At 36.0% G+C, this 25,766-nt stretch overlaps 1 protein-coding gene across 1 annotated transcript in view; it reads right to left on the bottom strand.

Moving 5' to 3' along the window:
- The window catches only part of LOC134845520 (polymerase delta-interacting protein 2-like), a 112,623-nt gene extending 92,219 nt beyond the window's left edge, over nucleotides 1–20,404 (bottom strand). The window contains exon 1 of the mRNA XM_063862449.1: nucleotides 20,363–20,404. The gene's annotated coding sequence lies outside the window, so the exon portion shown is untranslated. The remainder of the gene's footprint in view (nucleotides 1–20,362) is intronic.
- Between the last annotated feature and the right edge of the window lie 5,362 nt (nucleotides 20,405–25,766).

Below are 25,766 nucleotides of genomic sequence, written 5' to 3'. Positions count from 1 at the left end.
TTGAGGATACTTTCACAGACATTATTTGTGTTAATAACCAATCAGAATGAAGTAATCACAGATTTTAAAAAATTTTGTAGATCAGAACCAGACTATGTTTATGAAACTTCTTAATCAATAAATTTTATTGAATTTTTCCAACATAACTAAGATTTGAAGTTTGATAAATGAGATTTCTTGTCTATTTTATATTGTTTTTTCGATATTCAAATCAAATTTTAAAATTTCGATCAAAATTTTTCCGATTTGTTCTATTTCTAACCAGTGAAAAAAGAAATTACCAAAATATACGTTTTTATCGTTTTCTTTTTGGTATATTGTAGTATAAACAACCGGAAGTCTATTAAATTTGGATAAACGATCAAAAGAAATTCTGTCAAATCTGTATTTTGTATTTGTATCAAATTCAAAACAGTAATCGAATTGATGTTCCTTATCTCCAATTTCTGATTCATAGGCTCTTCCATTGTTTTGTTTTTTACTGATCGACCACCCAATCTGAGTTAACTCTTCTAAATAAAAATATTGTTGATAAATCTGACAGTACTCTTCTTTTTTGTAATCTCCTCTCCATTTTTTTAACAAAACTATTGAACTTTCTGTGTTTCTATACAAATTAAAACTAATACAATCTCCATCAACTTCATCTGTCCACCACTCTTGTAGTTTTTTGTAGTAGTTCAATTTTAAATCTGATAAATGTTCAATTCAGACATTGAAAACGCTTTTGATGGAAACATTTTTCTTACTGAAATATATGAAGAAACTTAAAAAACTTGAATTGTTTTATCATTTTTAAAGTATTTTGTAGTAAAATTCACCGTAAAAATTTTAAAATTATTTAGAGTCTAATTAGTTTCAAGGAAATTCATGTAGCCAATAAAAACCTCAAACTAAGGCAGAAAAAAATTGAAAACAACCAATGAAATTCAAAAAATCTAAAAAAATAATGATAATGTTTTCAATTAAATATACATTCTTGTTTGCAATTTTCTTAAATTGAGGCAAAATTTAGCTAAATTGTGATGAAAACAGTTATTAAATAAATTCATCAGTAATTTCATAAACAAATACTGGAAAATCATTTCATAATTGGTTAGTGTTTTATGTCAATTTCGATTAAAATGTATGTTTTGTCTGACTTTTCCTCAGATATTATAGCTCTAAATATACACTTTAGTGAGAAAAAATAGTTTTGAACCAATAATATCTCAATTACCAAACATGCAAAACATCACAAAGCTTTACTGAGGTTTACAATTATCAACAAACATAAAGTCTCCCAATATTTGGGACAGTTCTTTGAATTCATTCAAAGTATAGTTGACATATGCAACTTGCTTCAAGTCTTCATTTTCCTTTGCGGTGAAGAGTCGAATCTGAATGTAGGGTGGCTTGCTCACGTTGTACTTCTTGATTGTGACACACACCCTCCTCATGTTGTACATTGCTACTTCATATACTCTATTACAGATGTCGAGCTCCTGATCCATCGTTGATTCTCTGCCAGATTTGGCTTCATATATAGGTACGAGTCCAAGATTTTCAGCATCGTGAATAATAGTATTCCGTATTGCGGATATTGCTTCGCCTTCTTTTTCACTAAGATAGACTTGTTGAGACTTTTCAAATTGTCCCAAATCATTTATTTTTAATAGTTGAAAGCACGGTTCCAAGCATATTTTTCCCTTGTAGGATTTTTGGAACCAAACAAATCTCCCAATTCTTTTTTGATTTTTTGAAAATTCAATATAGTTGGAACTATCAACTTTTCTCGAGTACATTTTGAAGAACAAACTGATCAGATGAGGAGAAATGAGAGAAATGACTTTGAGTTTAAATGAAAATGAAAGTAAGCAGTATGAGTCATCACCATTTCCATATATGGAAGTAGTACCAAATATGGAAGGATTTCCCTATATGGAAGCTGCGTAGGTGTTACTACTACTATATAACTCCACCATTTTCTCTAAAAATCGTTTTCCCAATGGCAGCTGCTATGTGTCAAGCTCTTCCCAGCTTTTATTCAGATTATAATAGTAAATCATTGTTTATTTCTGTTTCCAACGATTTTTACGAAAAATACATAGTAACCCAAGATTATTGCGTCTCTACTCACGATTCTTTCTGTTCCTTGGGAAATTGCAAATTTCATATAATTTTAATTGGAACTTCCCTTAGCCAAATTCTTCAGAGATTAGACAAATATCAATACATATATCAAGAAATTGATTGTCTTTACACTTTGTACAAGCACAGATTCTTTTCGAGTATTGTCACATCAAGTGGGGAAGTCTTCAATCAGCTTAGTTGTGGAGTGCAGCATAATTTACGATGGAAAGGAGCAGAAAAAACACCAAGCGTATCAAGGAAACGACTTGTTCGCAAAAAGTTCAAAAAACATTATCTAAGTTCTAATCAAAAACTTGCATCTACGCAAACTCTTGGTTCAGCATTTTTAGACAGAATTCGTAAAGTACAAAACTCAAAATATGAACATGATTTGTTTAAAATAATTGACTGTTTTATTGATGGTTATGGATTTGTAAATAGTGATCATGTCAATTTTTCAATAAAAAACTTCTGATATTCCATCTATTTTCTCTCATATGTTTACAAAGTTACAATTAATTACCGAAACAAAAATCACCGTTGTCAAAAAGATTTGCAAAAAATTTTTCAATCATGTAAGAAAGATGTAATATTTCTTTTGATTTTCAAAAAGTTGCAAAAAATCATTTCAATTTTTTAACAAGTTGTAAAAAGTGTTTCAATTTTTTTTTGACATAATGCGAAAAATGTTTCAACTTTTTTGAGAAGATGCGAAAAGTGTTTTACTTTTTTTAACAAGATGTGAAAAATGTTTCACTTTTTCACTACAAATGCGAAAAGTGTTTTACTTTTTTCGACAAAATGCGAAAATTGTTTTACTTTTTTTCGACAAAATGCGAAAAGTGTTTCAATTTTTTCTACAAAAAGCTAAAAGTGTGTACAAGATGCAATATCGATTAGGTAACTTTTTACTTGCGTACAGTTTTTCTAGTGTTTTTCCGAATTTTTGTGCAAAAATTAATCAAACTTTTTAACATGTGTGCGAGTTCGGAGCACTTAACTAAGTTCTAATTGTTTTTCAATGGTTTACCTTGAACCTCTCATCTATTCTCATAATTAAAGTAAAATTGAAGAAATTAATTACAGAAAACGAAGTCAAAACAACCTTTATTTACAAAAGTATTAATCAAAGAGCTGTCGAGCAGCAGAAGAGTTCTGGAGGTTCTCTATAGAACGCATTTCAGTTTCCTTTTATGGATTTCTTATAGAAAAATCGGGTCTAATCGGAAACAAAGCTCCATTTTACACATTGTCGTTTCCAATCACAAAAATGTTCATTTTTGTTCAAGTTGTCGTATCCAATCAGAGGAACCTTTTAAGGATTTAAGTCTTCCAAATAAGTAAAAATATACACAAAAGCAATCGCAAAAACAAATGACCAAAAGTTGTTTGCTGTAAAAAAAGAAATATTTTTACAAAAGTATTAATCAAAGAGCTGTCGAGCAGCAGAAGAGTTCTGGAGGTTCTCTATAGAACGCATTTCAGTTTCCTTTTATGGATTTCTTATAGAAAACTCGGGTCTAATCGGAAACAAAGCTCCATTTTACACATTGTCGTTTCCAATCACAAAAATGTTCATTTTTGTTCAAGTTGTCGTATCCAATCAGAGGAACCTTTTAAGGATTTAAGTCTTCCAAATAAGTAAAAATATACACAAAAGCAATCGCAAAAACAAATGACCAAAAGTTGTTTGCTGTAAAAATAAGAAATATTGCCGATATAAGTAACAAAAGAAGGAAAATTAATCAAAGTAGCATCTCTGCAATTTTTTCATTTCTGAGCAGGAACTTGCGTCCACTCAGACTCTTGAATCAACTTTTTTGGAAAGGATTCGAAAAGTTCAAAACTCAAAGTATGAGACTGACTTGTTGAAAATTGTTGATTGTTTTATTGATGGTTTTGGTACTGTAAATAGTGAACGTATCAATTTTTCTATTAATAATTGAATATTTGTTAATAAAAATCTTGTCAAAATTGTTTATATTTAAATCAAGAGTTTTTTCGCAAGATGCAAATTTTGGTTTGATTTTTTCAACACGTTTGCAAAAATTTAATTAAACTTTTTTACAAGATGCAAAAATTGTTTTGATTTTTTCAACAAGTGTGCAAAAATTTTCAACAAAATTTTGTGTTAGATGCAAGTTTTTTCGTGATTTTTTTGAAAACAAATGCAAAACTCTAACTTATTTTTTCTTATTCATTTGCAAAAATTGCAAAAATTTTTTGTAAAAAACTTGTTAAATTAATGCTAAAAATTTTTCATAATTGCTGACTTTGAGTACTATTCCCTATCTTAATACATTGTTTTTCCAATATTTTTGATCAATCTACATGCAAAAAAGAGATTTTTTATGATCAAAATCAAAACAAAGATTTTCATTTTATTTAATTATTAACAGTGCAAGAAAATTTTCTTTCAGTTTTCTTTAAAATGCGAAAATATTTAATGAAATTTTTCTTAATTTGCGAGATTTTCTTTGATTTTTTTTAACAAGTGTGTAAAAAAATTATGAAAAGTTTTGCATGGTGCAAAAATTAATGTAAAGTTTTTAACATGCTTGCAAAAATTGGTTTAATTTTTTTACCATCTTTCTAACAAAATTCTATAAAAGTAATTACCAGATGCATAATTAGTTTAATTTTTAACAAATTTTTACCATTGAAATTTCTTAAAAAACTTTTCTATGATCTCTTTGTTCCTATCTCTTGAAAAAAAATTTACTAGATAGAAAAAAATTAAATTACAAAGCACAAGACAGTAGCCAATTTATTTACAAATCAAAGAGCTGTCGAGCAGCTGAGTTCTCAAAGTTTTCCTAGTTCTCAATGGAGCGCAAAGCTGGTCTTGCCTCCATCACTGGTGGTTCGCTGACTGGAGTTCTTGGCTCCGAGAACCCCTCATCCTCTTCGATGGTAATTGGGTTGTCCACAGATCCCTCTTCCCAAGGAAAGAGGAAATCGTCGAATGGTTGGGCTACATATCTAGAGGCAGGAATTTCGGGGTAGTTCATTCCCACATGCTCAGCCACTTCCTCCATCATTTGCATTTCTGCAAGTTGATTCTCTGTAGGAGGTACTTGCGTTATATGATGATCGTTGAAATCCCTTCGCATCACTTCCACCATATGCCAGACTTGGATTGGGATGTCCATTCGTGCCAGAAAAACTCCACAAACTGTTTCTCGCACTTGGATTTGTACTAAATCAGCCGAAAATTCCACCGAGAACATAAGGTTGTTGTTTTGTACTGAGAAGATCATTTTGAGCAATAAGATGAAAAAGTGATTAAAAACAAGATTTAAAGTTGAGAGGGTAAAAGTTGACTGTGGTTAAGTTGAAATTATTGTATTTAGAGCTGAGAGAGGAGGTAGTTGACGGTAGTTAAGTTGAAAATAAAATGATTTTTAGTTAAGAGAGAGGGGTACCTTCAACTGGAATGTGTGGGTTTAACCAATGAGAATGAATTTTCCTTTTTTGGATTGTAGTCGTGTCCAATTAGATTTTAGTTTCCTTTTATGGAATTCTTATAGAAAACTCGTGTCCAATTGGAAACAAAGTTACACATTGTCGTTTCCAATCACAAAAATGTTCATTTTTGTTCAAGTTGTTGTATCCAATCAGAGGAACCTTTCAAGGAATTAAGTCTTCCAAATAAGTAAAAATATACACAAAAGCAATCGCAAAAATAAATGACCAAAAGTTGTTTGCAGTAAAAATAAGAAATATTGCCGATATAAGTAACAAAAGAAGAAAAATTAATAAAAGTAGCATCTCTGCAAGTTTTCTCATCAAGTTAACTGAATTTTTTGTATATAATTGATGACAAATTGCTGATTTTTCAGCAGATATTCAAGTTCTTTAATTTTGATGTAGATTTGAGATGATAACTCAAAGTTGATGAATTTTTCAAAGCAAATCTCTGGAAATCTGATACCAAACCTGATCATGCAAGATTTTGAACTTTGAAAGTCCTTAAAAAAATGGAGGAATAAAGAACTCTGCTGGGGAGTTTTAACAAATTTGGGAGTTGGATATGGAATAAAAAGAGTCTTTGAAATATTATCGTACGATTTTTTTATCAACTTCAAATTTTCTAAAATAAATAAAATTTCTTTTCTAGTCAAGTGTAACTCAGCTGTAAGTTTATAGCTTTGATAAGCAATATGTGAATCAAAAGTAAACTCTTTGATTGAGTAAGTTTCTCTAAAGAGACCTTTACTTAGCCGGAGAACTCTATTTTGGACAACATAAACGTCCAAAAAATTGTGAAAAAAGTAAGAATCTACATCTATTTCATCAATAAGGAAATCACACGGAATATTTTTTTTTTCTTGTAGAGTAATTCGAGGAAGTTCAAATGCTTTTTGATTGACATTCTTCAAAAATGAATATTTTGGATCCAAAGTTATGACTAGAAACTGCTTAGTTCTGATTGGTTGAAAATTTTTCTGGAAAATTCTAGAACTTTCAAAGGAATGACGTCATTACCATAATAGGAAAATTGTGTGGGTGTTGACGTCATTTTTATTTCTAGAATAACGTCATTATCATAAAAGGAACATTGCGTGGGTGGTGACGTCACTTCTAAATATAGAATGACGTCATTACCATAAAAGGAAAATTGCGTAGGCGGTGACGTCACTTCTATTCAAAGAATGACGTCATTACCGTAAAAGGATTATTGCGTAGGCGTCATTGATAGTATAAATACACTTATTTTATTGGGTTAAATCATTCATTTTGTTTGCCAATCAGAAACAGTCAACTGAATTTTACTTCAAATTTTACATTTCGTTACTTCACGAAAAGTAAGTATTTTCATTCAATTGGTACTTTAAGTTTCTAAATTTGGAACATTTCTAAAGTCCCAATTTTTTTAGATAATGCCTGCCCTTAACCGAAACGAGAAAGTCAAATGTGAGGAATGTGGTCAGGAATACAGGAGAGCTGATAATGCGAGACATCGAAAAAGATGTGCTAAAGGATTTGTTTCTTGTCCTGAATGTAAGTATTCCACTTACAATCAACAAGAAATGAACTATCATATGGCTAAGAAGCATGCTCAACCAAGTTCGAAGCAGTCGACGGTTTGTTCTTCTTGTGAACAAGAGTTCCCGAGTTACTACTCTCTCCAGCAACATCGGAGAAAGGAACATGGAGCGAAACAACGGAAACCTAGTGCTACGGTAGCCGACTTGAACAAGATTGTGGAGGATGAGGGGGAAGATGGTGAAAAATTGAAGGAGGAACTTGGTGCATGTCAACATTTTCTAGTGGATACGGAGATGGAAAATGGGAGACACAAGGTATTTAACTTCCAAATGTCCAAGTTAGATACTAAAATCATTAACGAGAAACTTGAAGAAGTCTTCAACAAGCTCGATTCTGTAGCCAAAATCAATATTGCTCTGGGTTTTGTTCTTCGAAATATTGAGACTGGTGAATATCGATAGTTCTACGCCCATGAAAACAATACTCTGTTTGAAAAATCCCACTTACTTTGTACGAAAGCGGATTTGATAACAATCCAAGGAAAAGTAGAAAAATTTGATATAGTGGAACAAGGTACCCAAGAACGCCAGAACACAAAGTGGCGATTCAAGTTGATTACTAAAGTTACAATTTTTGCTGCTTTGCTGAAAAACATCCCAATGGGATGTCCAGATTCTGTCTTACCCGAACCTCTACTGAAAAACCATTCTGTTAACTGTCTTTTATCTAACAAGGACAAGGAACCTTACAAAGATCATTTGTGTCTATTCCGCGCATTGGCCATGTACATGAACGGACACAATGATCTCGACACTCGCACCTCCAGATATTTTACAGAATTCATAACAAAATCTGGTTATGAACCTAAGAATTTTCGTGGAGTTTCCGTTGAAGGCTTACCTGTTGTCGAGGAAATAATTGGACGCAACATCTTTATTTACGATTTTGATATTCAAGAGGGAGAATATGTGGGAGAACTACCACGAAGAAGTATTGGTAGATTTGATAAAACAGTCAAATTACTGAGATTCAACAATCATATCATTCATGCAAATGATATAGATAGCTTCTTTAAGTGTTTCCGGTGCCCTAGTTGTGATAGTTTCTTCAAAAGATCCGAGTTTCTCAACAAACTTCTTCTGAGATGTAAGGATCGTGTGAAACATATTTACCCAAAGAACGTATATGAGCTTCGCGAAACCCTGTTTGAAAAGCTAGAAGGATTCAATCTTCCAGTTTCCGATGATAAAAAACTCTTCAAAAACCTAGCAATTTTCGATTTTGAGTCGATTTGTGTTCCTACAGAAGAGCTAAAAGAAACACAAACTACTACCTAGATTGGAAAACATGTCCCCATTTCAGTCTCTATATCATCAAATCTGATTGATGAACCCATCTTTTTGTACAACAAGGATCCACAGAACTTGATTATTGATTTTGTATCCAACCTCGAGCTGTTGGCTGAGAAAAGTAAGCTGGAGATGACAACAAATTTCCAAGATATTGAAGTTGCTGTCGATGAAAGAATGAAAAAAATCTTTGATCAATTGAATGAGCGAGGCCAGAATTTTTCAAGTAACAACTTTGAGTACGAAGATGAATGTATTGAAGATTCGGAAGAAGCAGATATGTCAACACAATTCTTGCGAATTCAGAAAAATCAACTCATTGATTTGAAACAACATCTGGAGAGATATGTAAATACTCTACCGGTTTTTGGATTTAACAGTGGGAGATATGATTTAAATTTGATCAAGTCCTACCTAATCCCCTATTTGATTCGCGATAAAGAACAAGAAACATCCGTCATCAAAAAAGCAAATGACTTTATATCTTTCAAGTTTGGAGATGTACAATTTCTCGACATAATGAAGTTTCTAGGAGGGGCAACTACTTTGGACTCCTTTCTCAAAGCCTATAAAGCTAGCGAAACGAAAGGATTTTTTCCCTATGAGTGGTTTGATAACGCAGACAAACTTGATTTTCCAGGACTGCCCCCATATGAAGCATTTTTCAGTAAACTTAGAAACAACAATCCTCTAGACAAATACTTTACTGATTATGAAAAACTGAGGAAGAGTGGACTTGATGAACAGCAAGCACTGAAAAAACTTCAAATCAAGACTGTTCCTTCATCTGGTTTGGATAATTACAATTAATTACAAGAGACTTGGAAGAAAAATGGAATGACAGTGTTCAAAGACTTTTTGCAGTGGTACAACAACAAAGATGTAGTTCCAACCCTGGAAGCAATGCAAAAAATGATTCAGTTTTATCATAACAAAGGGATAGACATGTTGAAACTTGGATGTACACTTCCAAATCTAGCAAACATATGTCTACACAGATCTACAAATTACAAGTTTTATCCATTTTGCGAAAGTGATAAAGATTTGTGTGAAAAAATACGAGAAGACATGACCAGTGGGCCTTCGATTGTGTTCACTCGAAAAGCTGTTGTAGATGAAACCTTTATCAGAGATTCATCAAATATTTGTAAGTCAATCGTTCGAATTGATGCGAGCCAGCTTTACCCCTATTCAATGTGTCAAGATATGCCAACAGGACTGTATACGAGATGGGAGTTTGACACTGATATGCAGAAATTCAAGGCTAGACATAATCAAACTCGCAACTTTGAGAATATGGTCATGTCTTTCTATCAATAATCAAGACCAGAATGTAAAATTGAGAGCTTTTTTACATCTGGAAAACAGAAGAAAATTGACTGTTTTAATGTGGACGGTTATTGTGATCACTGTAAAACAGTATTCGAGGCAATGGGATGCTACTATCACTTTTGTTCTTGTCAAGAAACTCGTTCCTCCTTAACAGAACAGGATATCGAGCGAGGAAATAAGAAGAGAGAGATGGATGAGATGAGACGAGAATACATTCAAGAGAAAGGATACAAAGTTGAAGAAATGTGGGAGTGTGAGTGGTGGCAAAATTTCAAAACCAATGACAAGATCAAAAATCATGTTCGAACCCACTTTCCCTACAAAAGACCTCTTTCTATAGACTCTCTTCTAGCAAAGATAAAAGATGGATCTCTTTTTGGCTACGTTCAGTGCGACTTGGTTGTTCCAGATGAACTGAAATCAAAATTTGCGAATTTTCCTCCAATTTTCAAAAACACTGAGGTTGGAAGAAACGATATTGGTGACTATATGAAGAATTATGCTATTGAAAATGAAATGTTGAAACATCCACAGAGAATGCTTATATCTAGCTTCAAGCTAGAAAATGGAACAGTTATAACTCCTCTCTTCAACTTTTATTTAGAACTTGGCTTGCAATGCACCAAAATTTATCAATTTGTTGAATATTCTCATCGGAAATGCTTTAATAATTTCGTTCAGTCAGTGGTTGATGCAAGAAGAGAAGGAGATGAAAACCCTCTATCAGGAGTTGTAGCAGAAACAATGAAGCTCTTGGGCAATTCCTCCTATGGATATCAGATCATGGATAGATCCAGACATACAATCACGAAGTATCTGAACGATGAAAAAACTCACAAGGCAATCAATGAACCACTGTTTAAGAGACTTAACACAGTTGAGAAGGACTTATATGAGGTGGAGTTGTTGAAGTCAACCATTGAGCACAGAGAACCCATCATTGTTGGTTTTTTCATACTTCAGTATGCAAAACTGAGAATGTTGGAACTCTACTATAACTTCTTTGACAAGTTCTGTGATGTAAATAAATTTGAAGAGTTGGAGATGGACACAGACTCACTTTACTTGGCACTTGCAGAAGAAAATTTGTACGATTGCATCCAACCAGATAAGAGAGCTGCTTGGGAAAAAATGAGGGAGAGTGATTGCAGAGATTCCTTCAAGGCGGATGCAAAATCCAATTTCTTTCCTCGAACCTGTTGTAGTGTCCATAAAAAACATGATAAGCGGGAGCCGGGACTTTTCAAAGAAGAATTTAGGTGCACAGAAATGCTCTGTTTATGTAGTAAGACATATTGCTGCTATGACAACAAGTCAGACAAATTCAAATTTAGCAGCAAAGGATTGAATAAGCGGGTTCTAGAAGACTCTGGAGATGGACTTTAAGCAAAGTATAGGAGAATGCTTGATGAAGCAATTAATCTTACATCTACTAACAGAGGATTCAGAACTATAAATCATATGGTGGCCACATATGAACAGACAAAGAAAGGACTAAGCTATTTTTATCCAAAAAGACAAGTACAAGATGATGGAATTCATACAAAACCACTGAACTTATAAGAACTGATCTGGTCAAGTAAACTTATTCATGATGTTGTATTATATTGGGTTTATGATGTTAAAATGTAAAATGTTGCGGTAAACTTGTTATACAATGCAGTGATTTAAATACTTTCTTTGTAATTTAAACTTTTTTCTCAAAAAACTTGCCTTTTTCGAAGTCTCTGTAGGTTCAGAATAGATTCAGATAGGTAGAAAGTAAAAGTATCTAATAAATTTTTATCATATCAAATTAAACAAAATCTTATCGTGTTTTGAATTTTTTCGAAAAAATCTTCACAAAAATTCCAAGTTCTTACCCAAAAAACTCTTACCATCGACTTACCATATATCAAAAAACTAATTGAAAGCCCTTCATTACACAACCTACTCGTAATTAAACTTTGATATTTAACAATTAGGTAACGGGCGCCGAAATTTTTGCGAAAAAATTGGAATTTTCCATTCAAAAACCAAAAAAATTACGTTTTTCTTTCTCTTACCATCACACTGAAACCTTACCATCGGTATTCCCTATCTTAATACATTGTAGACTCTATACCCAATCTTAATACATAGCTGGCGGACCGGATGCTCTATTCCCTATCTTAATACATGGAGGTCCGCCACCTCCCCCCCCCCCCCTGATCACCTCCAACATCTACTACTGTGGAGCCACCCCCGACTTGGAGGGAGCAACCGGTCAGGAATGTGGTGATCGCAAGCTATAAGAAGAACACAGATGGCAGATATCACAGGCACAACCACATGGATTGGAACGCGGCGCAACGAGCGAGAAGGGATTGTTTCCATGACGCGTCTTGGGCTGAATACTATACACAGCCACAAATACCGGAGGGTGCAGTTCACCTGATTGTAGGGGACAGCCTGATACGGGTGCTGACCCGGACCCAGTCGCACTGGCAGACTGGAATTTTGAGTTTCTCTGGAGCCGCAACGCCGCAGATGTTGGCATCACTCGAGATGCTGGGGATGGCAAGAGTGAATACATGACTCTAATGATGGGGACCAATGACGTGTCCAGAGGTGAGTCGAGAAAAGTGATGAGGCTACATGATAAAATGAGCTGCATTCTGGAGGATTTGCGGATTCAGATGGATCCCGCCATACTCACAATTTGCACCATCCCGTATAACATGAAGGCCGACCAACATGCGATGGAAATGAATGAGAAAGTGCGGAACCTGAACGAAATAATCAGGCAGATACATCAGAGGAATGTCCTTCCCGTCAGATTGTTGGACGTAGCAGACCAGATGGAGCGTTCCTTCCCGGAGGATGCGTCTTCAGACGGAATCCATTTTGACAGACCTAGGGTGCGGAGTGGTTGAACGACGTTTTCCAGAGGCACATAAGTGCGCTGGAGGCAGATCTGCTTGAAACGGCCCAATTCACATTTGGTCCACCCCAAATCCCCGTTTCCTTACCACAAGACCCCTGTTCAGTCGCCTGGGAGCGAGAGTCGACTCAAGAGACAGCTCGAGGAGCAGTCGGACCAGATTACAGGGTTCCACGCCGATGGAAGCCGAGGAAGCAGAGTCATCGACGCCCCAAAGTTCAGTGGTATCCTCAGTGGTGGTGGTAGATAACAAGAGAGTGGAGAGACCAGTGGAGACAAGCCGAACACGATATCTGGAGAAGATAAAGGAGTTGGACCTGGAGGATCTGGAGTGTAGACAGGAGTTGGCGGAGGCCCTGGGGCTCAAGCACGTGTCACACGAGGACTTGAGCCGACACCATTGCGTGGATTGGTTACAGGCCCACGAAACGCATTTCTCGAGAGCAAGAATGATGGAGACGGCTGATCTGACTGGGATCCCCGTGAAATAAGTCACGCGACCGGTCAATTACAGACCTCTCAAGTTGCTGGGAAGTCCGGGACTCATAATGGAGCCCCCCAAGCACCAAACAAGTATTGCGAGAATCAGATTGGCTACTCCCGCGCAGTTGAGGGTAGTAGATAAGCTACTGGAACCGAAGGAGATGAAACTACCAGACGCCGCTTACGAGGGTGCGAAATTAGCGGACGACTCAAGATATGGAAAACCCTGCGGGAGCGCCCAATTGGCCAAGACACTGGCAGTATACGATAGAGCGGATCCAGCGGCCGCAAGGGTGATCATCGTGGCGGGCTCAGATTTCGATGGAACGTCTCACAAGTTGTTCTGGCCGGAAACTCTGGTATACTCGCTGCCAGGTGCAGAGTTGAACCAGATGTTGACCCTGGTGGTAGCGATGAAGTCAAAGATGCCTTGTGAACCAGAGATACTGCTGTTCGCAGGAATGAACGATCACCTGCATGCGCCTAGACGCCTTGAGCAGTTGAAGGGAGTTGAGCCTATTCCAAAGAAAATCTGGGAGGCTATCCAGACGTTGATTGCCGCGATGAAGGAGGTGCAGGAAAATGTCAGTTCTCGATTCGGACCTAAAACGAGAGTGGTATTTACGACGTCCCCTGGATACGCGAGCATGCCTCCTGCTCTGCAGTTTGTGTATGCCATTTTAGTCCTAATAGCTGAAGGGAACGCATGGCGGATTCTGATGGCAGCTCCCAATCGGGAGCTGGAACCCACGAACTTGAGACTTCGGAAGTCGGAACTGGCAGCGGCGTGGGCGGACGTGTCCCACGGGTTGAGGGGATTCTCATTGTATTGGATGAGATCCTCTTACTTGAGATCTCGAATCTCGCTAGTCAACTGAAGTTCAGTCCGGTGATAGGGGATGAACACCCAATAATAATTCACCTGACAGCCAGCCTATGGTTCCGAGGTATTGACTTGACCATCACGAGCTCCACCAGCAAATCGAGGGAACAGAGAGACGACTTGAGTGAAATCTGGGAAGAGGAACTTCTGGGTTTGGAAAGTGAGAACACGAGTGACCTCGAGAGACAAAGTATGATCGGGAAACCGATGAATAGTGCTCCAAACCTGGAGTAGAATGATGCGATGCATGAGAAGGTGATGGAACTGGAACCTCTCTTAGAAGCTTCGGGAGAACGCAACTTCGGAGCATCGATATCACACATGGGGAATGCCCGTGCCATTGCCTGGCACAAACGGTGTGGTACCCGGATCACGCAAACCTCTGCCTAATATGCGATGTGGAGGAGATTCGGTCGATCGGATTACCAGATCCTAGACAAAAGGTGACACTCTTGGTGGTGAGCACGATGCTGGCTTTGCGATGGATCAAAGAAAATGTGACGAAATATCGGGAGTCGAAGACACCAACAGCAGAATCAATATACGCTAAAGATTGCAGCAGGAGACTTGAGTTGTTTGAGACTGCATTCAAGGTATTCGCCATACCAATGGAAGTCAGGCACGTATGGAGCCGCATAAGGTTCTTTCCATGGTTTCGAGCGACGTTGACGTCTTGGCTGTACATGGTGACGAAAGATCACTTGAAGAAATATCAGAAGGAATATCGACAGTTCCTGGCAGAAATAGGACCGGAGGCCTTCAGGTGACTTCTGCTGACCCATCGAAATGCGATCACGACAGGTTGGAAAAGAGTCGGTAGGGTGTCTAGAGACAATACCCAAGCGAGAGAGTCGATACTGGAGGAGGACTTGGCGAAGAACGTGAGCTTGAGCGTGCACAACTCCTTTTGCTTGAACAGGGAATTGAAAGGAAAAGGGTTTACCAAATCAGGCAAAGAGGTTGCAAGAGCAGAGGGAGTGGATGCGATCCTTCGAACAATTAAAAGCGTGGGAAGAGATCGAAATCAGTTCCGATGATGAGAAAGCGCTGCTAAGGCAGATCACGGTGTCAAACTCATCAGGGCCTAGCACCTCGAAGGCTAGGAAAACGAAATGAGCAGAGAGCTCAATGTGGGTTTCTTGAGTCTTGAGAGGGAAAGAAAGGGGCTCGAGTGTGAACTCGGATGAAATCCGAGGTCAAGAAAAAGAAATTTTAACGAAACAAAGTATTCTTATTAACATGCTATGATTTTTATATAAATCAAAATGTTGCATGACAATTTCTTGATTGGATAGGACAAAAGAAATTTTAAATCATTAACTTGCAAAGCAGGTGTATGCAGATTTTGATTGCTGTTTAGCGATAGTGTGACAATTTTACATGGTTGTGAATTTTGGGGTGTAGATAAACTTAAGTCTGCTGCAAACTTCTGTAAATGACCACTGGCACTGTATCTTGAGCTATACTCAAAATTCTGGAAATTCACTGGCAGACGGCAACAAGCGATGACGACATCGATTTTGAGCCCGGGTAGTATGTGCCAGTCGGTCATATTTGCAACTTTGACCTTGAGCAATGCGAATAACATAATTTTGGGGTCAAATGGAATTTTTCAAAAAATTGAATTGGACATGTCATGCTCAGGTTTTTTGCGACAACTGAAAATATAAGAAAAACAAGATCAGAATAACCGAATTACAATCGCGGGAAAATACTTGAAAAAAGCAGCGGGATGACAGTTTAAAAACCACTCTTGACTTGAGGTCATTAGAAATTCAGTGATGGTGAACATGATTCTACTTTTCTTGTGGTGAAAACCACTTGAACGTTAGTTAATTTTCGTAACCTGTTAGCAAAATTTTGGCTTTGGTTACGTAGTCCCAAAGCTCTTGTTTCAATATAATAAAGTATTTTATTTAATTTTTATTGACTTAGTTCTATTTGAAACATTAAGACACACAGGATATTGAAATCATGGATATTCGTAGAGTCGCTTAGAGTAACTTGGGTTACCATGATAATTTCTGACCATCAAGGAAGAAGAAGAAGAAGAAGAAGAAGAAGAAGAAGAAGAAGAAGAAGAGACTTTATTAGTGAATGATACTACATATAAAAGTGAAATTTTGATTTGGCGTAATTCAAGCTTTGAGTTAAATTGTTAATGTTCAGGAACGCATTTGATGAAGAAAGTGCATGGATTGTTGAGATTGAAGGTTGATTGAAGTTGCTGTTTAAGGAAATTGAAGAGTAGAGTCTTGGTTTGTGAGACTGTAGTTGTAGAGTTGATGTCGACTTTTGCTAAAACACTATTGACGATATGAATTGTTCTTTGGAAAAAGCTCCCAAGGGAACAGAATTTGCGGGTAAGAGGTACAGAGAGTACCATTCTCTGACTGGATCTGTTACCCGGTCTCGATTCACTAACAGTAACATATTCATTAATATCGAAGTCATAACAGTTATGTAACAGTTTGAAGAAGAGAAGACAATCAGTAAAAATAATTTGATAGCAAATAGGCAGTATGTTTAACATCACAAGACTGTCAGTATAATTAGTGGAACCAATTATCCACTTTACTGCTTTTTTCTGGAAATTTTCCAAATCACGTAGCTTTGATAAATTTGGGTACCAAATACAAGAGTTATAAAGTAAAATGGACCTCACACAAGAAATGTACATTTGAAGCTTAGTTTTAACAGGTGAGTTGAAAGGAACATTACGCTTTAAATAATGAAAACACTCTGTGGCTTTACCAAGTTTCGCAGAAACATGGTGATTCCAAGACAAAGTAGGCGAGATATAAATACCCAAGTCTTTGATATGATCAACAGAGCATATTTCTGACCCGTTAAGATAAATGTTGAAAATAAAGCTATTGTTTGAAATGAATTTAGTTTTTTCTGGATGAAAATCAAGACCGTTTTGGGTTGCCCAGGTCTCTACCGAATCTAAATCAGACTGAAAATTGTCATAACAGTTGTCTCGATAAAGCAGTTTCAGGTCATCAGCAAATAAAGACGGTGAGGAATACTTTACAACATCCGGGAGGTCATTGATATAAATAAGGAATAAAAGTGGTCCTAGAATGCTTCCTTGTGGTACACCGCTAGAGATGTAACCTTTGTAAGATAGAATATTGTTAATACGTACTCTTTGTGAGCGATTGGAAAGATTAGATGAAATTAACATGATAAAATTTTCGTCAAAACCAAAAGAAGACAGCTTGTTCAGCAACTGTTTGTGTGACACAGAGTCAAAAGCCTTTTGAATGTCGAAATATACAGAACAGAAATTTTGATTGGCATCAATACATTTGTAAATATTTTCAACATATTCCAACAATTGTGTAAACGTGCTGCGCTTTTTAACAAAGCCATGCTGTCTACGAGAAAGTTTGTGTCGAACATTAGAATAAATGAAAATAAAAAGCATTTTTTCCAAGCAAAGCGATAAGCGCGGTAAAATACTAATTCCACGATAATTTGTAAGGTCAGATTTTGACCCGGACTTATGAAAAGGCATGATAAACGCCTCTTTTCAAAAATCGGGCCAAATACAGCAGGTAACAATTTGACTGAAAAGAATATATACCATAGGCGTGAGTGCATCAGCATTATATTTGAGAACAAATGGTGGAATGCCATCAGCTGCAACTGCTGTGGTATCTGGTACCTTTTAAAGTAAACTATTTACATCACTTTCACCAAACGATAATTCGCGCAAGTTAATGGAAGTATTATCAGAACAACCGTTATACGTAAACGTTTCGCTTTTGTACACAGAACAGAAAAAGTTATTAAACAAATCGGCTTTGGTGTTATCAGTAGAAGCACATGATGCTCCCAATTTAACAACAGAAGGAATTGGTGTGCTGCCAGAAAGTTTGTGAAGAATTTTGAAACAGTCGTTAGTATCAAGTGAATGAAAAGAAGACAGTAATGTAATTTTGTCTAGCTCAATCGAGTTATTCAAATCTCGTTGAAGTTCAGACAACAATGTCGAATAGAGCAAATTGAATTTCGCCAATTTACGCTTCTCCGTAGAGACTTTGTTACTGAGATGTACGGAATTGCTAGAAAAATAGAATGGTAACATAGATCTTTTCTTGCGTTTCAGCGAATAGAAGTCTGAACCGACTTTATCATAGCATCATACCACGCAAGATAAAAATCAGTCGGAATCATTTGAAAATAAATTTGGAAAAGGCAATCAAATATAACTAAAGAATTCATGAAAACATCGATGTTAAAAGTGTTTTTAGAATAAATTGGAATGTTATTAGGTAAATCAGAAGTGATGCTTTCAGAATTAGACACATGGAAAATAACTGTAACAGGATAATGATCGGATGTAAAATGGTCTGGTTCCACATTCACTGAGCACAGCTCAGGTTGATTTGTAACAAAAACATCTAACGTGTTGCCGCAAATACGCGTCGCCTCAGTCACTAGTTGGACACAATTCGAGGAATCGAAATTGTCGATCACAGCCTGTGAACTAGCGGTAGTGGCAGAGTGAGATATACAACACGCGTCTGGCATATTGAAATCACCAAAAATAGAAATAATACCACAGGGAAAATCATGCAGAAACTTTGAAGTGTATAACTCCAGACACTGAGATAAATGTGTGGATGATACTCTATAATTTGATGTGGCGGGGGGATTATAAACCGATAAGATAAGGATTTGAGGATCTGTACTTAAGACAGTGCCGCAAGCAAAATCAAAATCAGGTAAAGTGCAGTCCCAAACCGCCAGGTTCAAACCATCACGCACAAGTATTGCAACTCCGCCGTGATTGCCATTTTTTCGGGCAGCTTGTGAATTTGTGTAATAACCTGTATTAGGTAAAATATTTGTGTCATTGGAGCTTAACCAAGTTTCGCATAAACACAAAACATCAAGAGACATGATATGTAAAAGTTTGATACAGGATAAACGTTTGTCAAGGCTGACCAAACTACGAGCATTCCAAGATACAACTGTTATACTGGTCAGTCATCCTTTAATATCCACGACAATGTCTTTGTGAAAGAGTTGTAAATTCCGAATTTTCAGATCTTGCTTTGGAATTCCGCTATTGATTAATTCCCAGCGTTTCTTGAGAATTAGTTTTTCCAATGCAAGTTCATCACTTGTTAGAGACTTCGATATAAATACTGGTGAGCGAAATTCTTTGAGAAGTTGTGCTTTTTTCAGAACTTTGCTAGCAGTCCATTCATTGGAAAATTTCACCAAAACAGACCGAGGTCGTGTATTAGTGGAGTTGAATTGACCCAAACGCTTAATTGAGGATACACTATGTCGATCCCACTCATTCAAATGCTTAAGTACATCAGATACAAGGTTTTCATCAGACTCCATCCTTTTCAACTGTGTATTATCAGCTGGTTCAGGAAGGTTCTGAATGCGAATTTCAAGTTTGCGTTCTAGTTTCTGAGTAGATACTCTTGACTGAGTGTTAACAGCAGGTAAAATAGTAGATAAGTTGTCCTTCACTAATTTATCAACAGTATTAGGTAACTCTGAAAGAGCTTCCTTGATAGCATGTTGAACAGTAACATGAGAAACAGGTAAAGCTTTCTTTGATACACAAATATTGCATCTGAATAACAGTAACTTAGCTTTAGTAATTTGTGGGATAAGATCAGGTGGTGGACCGCAACAGGCAGGGATTTCAATACAATATCAATATATTGAGCTCAATATCAATATCTTCCATTCTATATCAATATCAATATCAAATAGGATGAAATTTCAATATCAATATCAATATCTAAAAGCTCAATATCTCAATATTATCACTGTTTTAAGATACCAGAGACCAAATTCAATATTGAATTTCGAAATATATAATTAAATTTGTTTAGTTTTTTTTGCAATGTAATCAGTGTTCATGTAATACCTCTTTGAAAGAGGCTCTTTCACATTTCAGAAACTTTTTATCACCATTTGTTTTATGTGTATGTGTTAAAACGTCACGTTTCAAGCAATGATACAAAATCCGTTTTTCTCAATATCTACAAAAAATTCAATATCAATATCAATATCTAGCCTTCAATATCTCAATATTAAAAATTCAATATTGACATCGTCTCAATATTCAATATCTGATCATTCAATATATTGCAATCCCTGGCAACAGGCATTATGAAACCACTCATCACAAATATCGCACTGTATCCATTGTGATCCAGGTTATCCAGTCTTCTTGCATTTCGCACAGTTTCCGCTAACCGTTGTGACAACATCCGTTGTGGATACTGAGTCTGCACGTCTGGTTCGCATACTCAAAATATGAAACTATTTAATAAGTTTATCACAACAATTAGGCTAAGGTTACGTGTTGGCTTTGGTTACGTAGTCCCAAAGCTCTTGTTTCAATATAATAAAGTATTTTATTTAATTTTTATTGACTTAGTTCTATTTGAAACATTAAGACACATAGGACATTGAAATCATGGATATTCGTAGAGTCGCTTAGAGTAACTTGGGTTACCATGATAATTTCTGACCATCAAGGAAGAATATGTGCTTCTTGCACTGAAAGTGTCGATCCTTGTTTCTCAGTATGCTATTGTTACAGATGTTCAAAGATGGGACGAAGGGACGATAAGTCACTTGCCGCATTTGTTTCAGCCTGCTGCTTGCTTTGTCTTTGCGACTTTCCGATTGCCCTTGTCCGGTGCTATGGATTTTAGCTGACTGGTTTTTTAGCAGAGCAATTTTTAAGCACACTCAGAATAATTAGCAAATCAGATCGCATACTTCAAACCCGGCATTGGCGATTAGCAACCGCTTGCTCCGATGCGATTTTAATCGGCACATATTAACTTCGGCCAAACAACGGCCAGATAACTTTTCAATCTTAACTTTTCTAACAACTCGTTTAAACTCAATTTGTTTTTGATTTACCCCATAAAAGGTAATTTAAGTCTTTTTTATCTATCTATCTATTATTGTCCTCGTAAATCTTTGTTTTGCTGTTAATTGAAGCTTTTGAAGTTGATAGTTTTGTTGACAAATCGTGAGATAATTGTATAAATAACTGTTGCATTATTGCTGAGCACTTGCTACAGAAAATTGAATTACAAATAAAACCGAGCGTCACCATGTTGGGCTTCGAAGAGAGGACTAACTGCTCACAGAAACTGCCTATGATGATGTGCTCATTGTTTGAATTGGAGAGGCTTGACGCAAGGCGGGAGCATCTTTCCAATTTTGTCAATCAATCATGCATCACTTTAATCCGTTGGTCAGCTAAAAGACTCATTTTTTACTTTTTATGCTAAAAGATAGGTCTGCTAAACGATCAGTCCCCCTTGTCCTTATTTGACCTGAACTGATGTTTTCTAAACAATTCGGTGTTGCAATTTCTGTAATACTTCGCAGTATTTGTTAGGTTTGTCTGATTGATTGTTTTAGTGACTTGTTCATCCTTTTAAGTCGTTGGCTTACTCTTTATGTAAATTTGCATCGATCGTTGTTCTTGATACTTCATGGTACGTAAGTTTTTTGCCTTAGTTGACGACGAACGCCAATTATTCATCAAAAATCAGCCGAAACTAGTGAAAAATTGCTTTATGACCGCATTCGAATAAAAAACTGCTCGTTAAACACGGTCCTCCAATCAAATAAAAATTTCAGGTTGATGTCACCTGGAGTGCACATTTGTTCAAAAATTGGTCGCTGTAGCAATTTAAGATGGATTTTGTGCCACTTTATTGGTCGACTACTGAGACAAAGTCTGCTGATGCGTCTACTAATAACTTTTCTGGCCATCATGTTTTGTATCATGCTCTCAGTTTATCACATGGTTACAGATAATCCTCTACAGAGAAATTACAACGTGGCCATGAATACTGATTTAAGTTGGCACGTACCTGCTTGCAATGTTTTTAATGGAAAGAAGTCAGTAATTTTGGGTTCAAGTAGACCCTGCATTGATTTCAGTCATACTGAAAAGAAAACTATGAAGCTTTATATCAGCATACACAGTACTCCTCGTGAGGCGAATTCTAGAAATAACCTTCGTAAACTTTTTAAAGAAACAGTCGGAGTTGCAAAGTCTCTGGGAGTGGAAATGTTGATTCGCCATCAGTTTGTAATTGGGCGCACAAACAAGGAATATCTACTAGCCATTGAAAAAGAGTTTCTAACCCATGATGATGTTGTCATCGGGGATTTTGTTGATAGCTATAGAAACCTCACCCTAAAAATGATGTTCGGGCTACTTTATGCCAATCAGTTTTGCCAAACTGCCGATTTTGTGCTGAAAATGGATGATGATATGTTTTATAACCCAATCAAATTAATATCATTGCTTCAAAGTAGTCCCCGAAAGCGAGTATATATTGGCATGTCAAACGCAAACAGGTTCCCGCGAAGAAACCCGAACAATAAATTCTATATCTCCCCAGTAATCTATAAAGATGGATTATTTCCACCTTTTGTATTCGGTGGTGCTACAATTCTGTCAATGGATTCGATAAAGCATTTAAACAAGTCACATTACAAAGTACCTTGTCTACCTTTGGAGGATACGTATATGGGCTTGTTGATGAACGGATATGCGGAAGTAACATGGACGTCAATGTGGAGCCGGACAGAAGGTATGAATCGGCCACTGACTGACTGTGAGTTGAGCTCCACTGTTTTCGTCGAATCAAGGAAGTATCAAGAGTTCTACGTAGAAAACAAAGTGAGGTTACAGCCCACAACGAATTGTCATCTTCTCACTAATCTATTGCAGTACATTTTTTAGCCAAGCCAAGGTACCAAATCTGTTCGCTGTTTATAATATGAAAGTCATGTTTTTCTTTAGTCTAGTGTTTCATCAGGGCCAAAAGCAGCTAACAAGGCGAAAGAAAATTTTCCAAGCATATAACAGTTTTCGGGAATCAGCGTCGATGATGGTATCATTTCACATCTCGATAGTCCTTAGAACTTATGCGACTGTTTGATGAAATACTTTATAAGTGCTTATTATTGTGCAGTTTTATTTTTATTTTGAAAAATCTGTCTGATTGATTATTTAAAGTTTCGATATGATTAGATTATATATGGATTCAAAAGCAATTTTAAATCGATACAGCAATGTTCGTCATCATTTTGTAGTTTATGCTTTATATGTTTATAATTTAGAGTGCCACCTAATGAAAAATTTAGTTTTGTAGATACCACATTCTGATTTCAAGAAATGGACATAACACACATTCATATAGAAAGCAAAGATGATCGATTAAATAGTGGTTCTGATATAACGTATGTTCACTTGCGAGGACAAGTGTTTTGTAATCGGGAACTAGACTTATTCCATTGAACAATTTTCACAAATTTGGAAGAAATACGTGCATTTGCTGACACGTGCAAGTGCATGCTGACTTAATCAGTTTCTTGGACATTCAAAATTACCTAGTGCATATGACGTTCTATAAATGAAAAAAACCTTCTGAAAAAAAGGTCAGATTTTTTTTATCTATAATTTTGGTCATAATTTTTTTGGCTCATTTTCCGTTTTTTTCCAAGGTTTAATTACGTTATCTCATACAGCATTGTTTTCAAGAAGGTATATTCTCCAAGCCTTTTCAGTCTCAATTCAGACTCCTAAATTTTTAAAACTTATGTCAAAATGTCCGGAAAAGTAGGCTTTAATTTTCTCGTTTTTCAGATTCAAAATCAGATTAGCAATTCAGACTAAATTCTACCTCATCTCCCGAGTGGTTTTTAATACAATTTTTTTTTGCTAATAAATAATCTTGTTTTTGCATTTTTTCCGTCTGAATCAATCGACTGTTTTTTTTTTTCAATCAATTTGTTTTTCTTTTTTTGAGTTTGCCTGTTTATCTTTGCAGTTGGAACTTTTTTTTGGTAATGTCACCTCTCCAAACTTTTTGGTTTTCGTTTTTTGATCAGAAGCTATTATTACCATGGTGATAAGCGAGGGTGTTACCATCGGGTACTGGACTTTTTTTCCCGTAAACAACTTTAAGCACACTCCTTGTACTCTGATGTACCTTGGTTCATAATGAATTCAAATTTTGTAGTGTCTCTTGAACACTTAGCCTTGTGGCAAGGAGTACGCCTGGGACGGTAGAAGTCCCGGGTTCGAATCAGACCAGGACCATATACTTTTTTCTTGGTTGGGATATTTCTTGTGTTGTGTAATTTTTTTTCTTTAGACCAACTTTTTAACGTCAAATTTGACATTTAAAGACAATTCATGACAAACTGTGTAACTGAAAGATGCTGCTGGAATAAAGTTTGAACCTTTCGGAATTAAATGTGAATGAGATTCGATTAATTGTTTTTTTTTCCAATTTTGACTCCCTCAAACAAAACGCGTATGGGACTCAAGAAGGTATATTCTTCAAGCCTTTTCAGTCTCAATTCAGACTCCTAAATTTTTAAAACTTTTGTCAAAATGTCGGGAAAAGTAGGCTTTAATTTTCTCGTTTTTCAGATTCAAAATCAGATTAACAATTCAGACTAAATTTTACCTCATCTCCCGAGTGGTTTTTAATACGATTTTTTTTGCTAATATTTAATCGTGTTTTTGCATTTTTTCCGTCTGAATGAATCGACTGTTTTTTTTCAATCAATTTGTTTGTTATTTTTTTTTGAGTTTGCCTGTTTACCTTTGCAGTTAGAATTTTTTTGGTAATTTCACCTCACGAAACTTTTTGGTTTTCGTTTTTGATCGGAAGCTATTATTACCCTGGTGATAAGCAAGGGTGTTACCATCAGGTACTGGACTTTTTTCCCGTAAACCACTCTAAGCACAGGACTCCATGTACTCTGATGCACCTTGGTTCTTAAGGAATTCAAATTTTGTAGTGTCTTTTGCACACTTAGCCACGTGGCAAGGAATACGCCTGGACAGTAGAGGTCGCGGGTTCGAATCTGACCAGGAACAAAATTTTTTTTCTTGGTTGGGATATTTCTTGTGTTGTGTAATTTTTTTTCTTTAGACCAACTTTTTAACGACAAATTTGACAATTGAAGACTAACTATGACCAAATCTGTAACTGAAAGATGTTGTTGGAATAGGGTTTGAACCTTTCGGAATTAAATGTGAATGAGATTCGGATAATTGTTTTTTTTTCCAATTTTGACTCCCTCAAACAAAACGCGTATGGGACTCAAGAAGGTATATTCTTCAAGCCTTTTCAGTCTCAATTCAGACTCCTAAATTTTTAAAACTTATGTCAAAATGTCGGGAAAAGTGGGGCTTAATGTTCTCGATTTTCACATTCAAAATCAGATTAACAATTCAGACTAAATTCTACCTCATCTTCAGAGTGGTTTTTAATACGATTTTTTTTTTGCTAATATATAATCTTGTTCTTGCATTTTTTCCGTTTGAATCAATCGACTGTTTTTTTTAAATCAATTTGTTTTTGTTTTTTTTTGAGTTTGCTTGTTTATCTTTGCAGTTGGAGCTTTTTTTTGGTAATTTCACTTCGCAAAACTTTTTGGTTTTCGTTTTTTGAACAGAAGCTATTATTACCCTTGTGATAAGCCAGGGTATTACCACCGGGTACTGGATTCTTAAATAAAATCCAAAAGCTGTTTGTAGCGTTTCTTATGCTGCAGGCAATGTTGTTTTGGAGATATTGGACTTTTCTTGCAATTTATAATGACAAAAACGATTTTCATAAGTTTTTTTGTCGTTTGCTTTTAATGATAGTCATTCTTATTTGTATCGCAG

Source organism: Symsagittifera roscoffensis, chromosome 5 (assembly GCF_963678635.1).
Source record: "Symsagittifera roscoffensis chromosome 5, txSymRosc1.1, whole genome shotgun sequence".
Taxonomy (NCBI): Eukaryota; Metazoa; Xenacoelomorpha; order Acoela; family Convolutidae; genus Symsagittifera; species Symsagittifera roscoffensis.
Note: the sequence above shows the minus strand (reverse complement) of the source record. Positions and strands in the feature narration are given on the sequence as shown.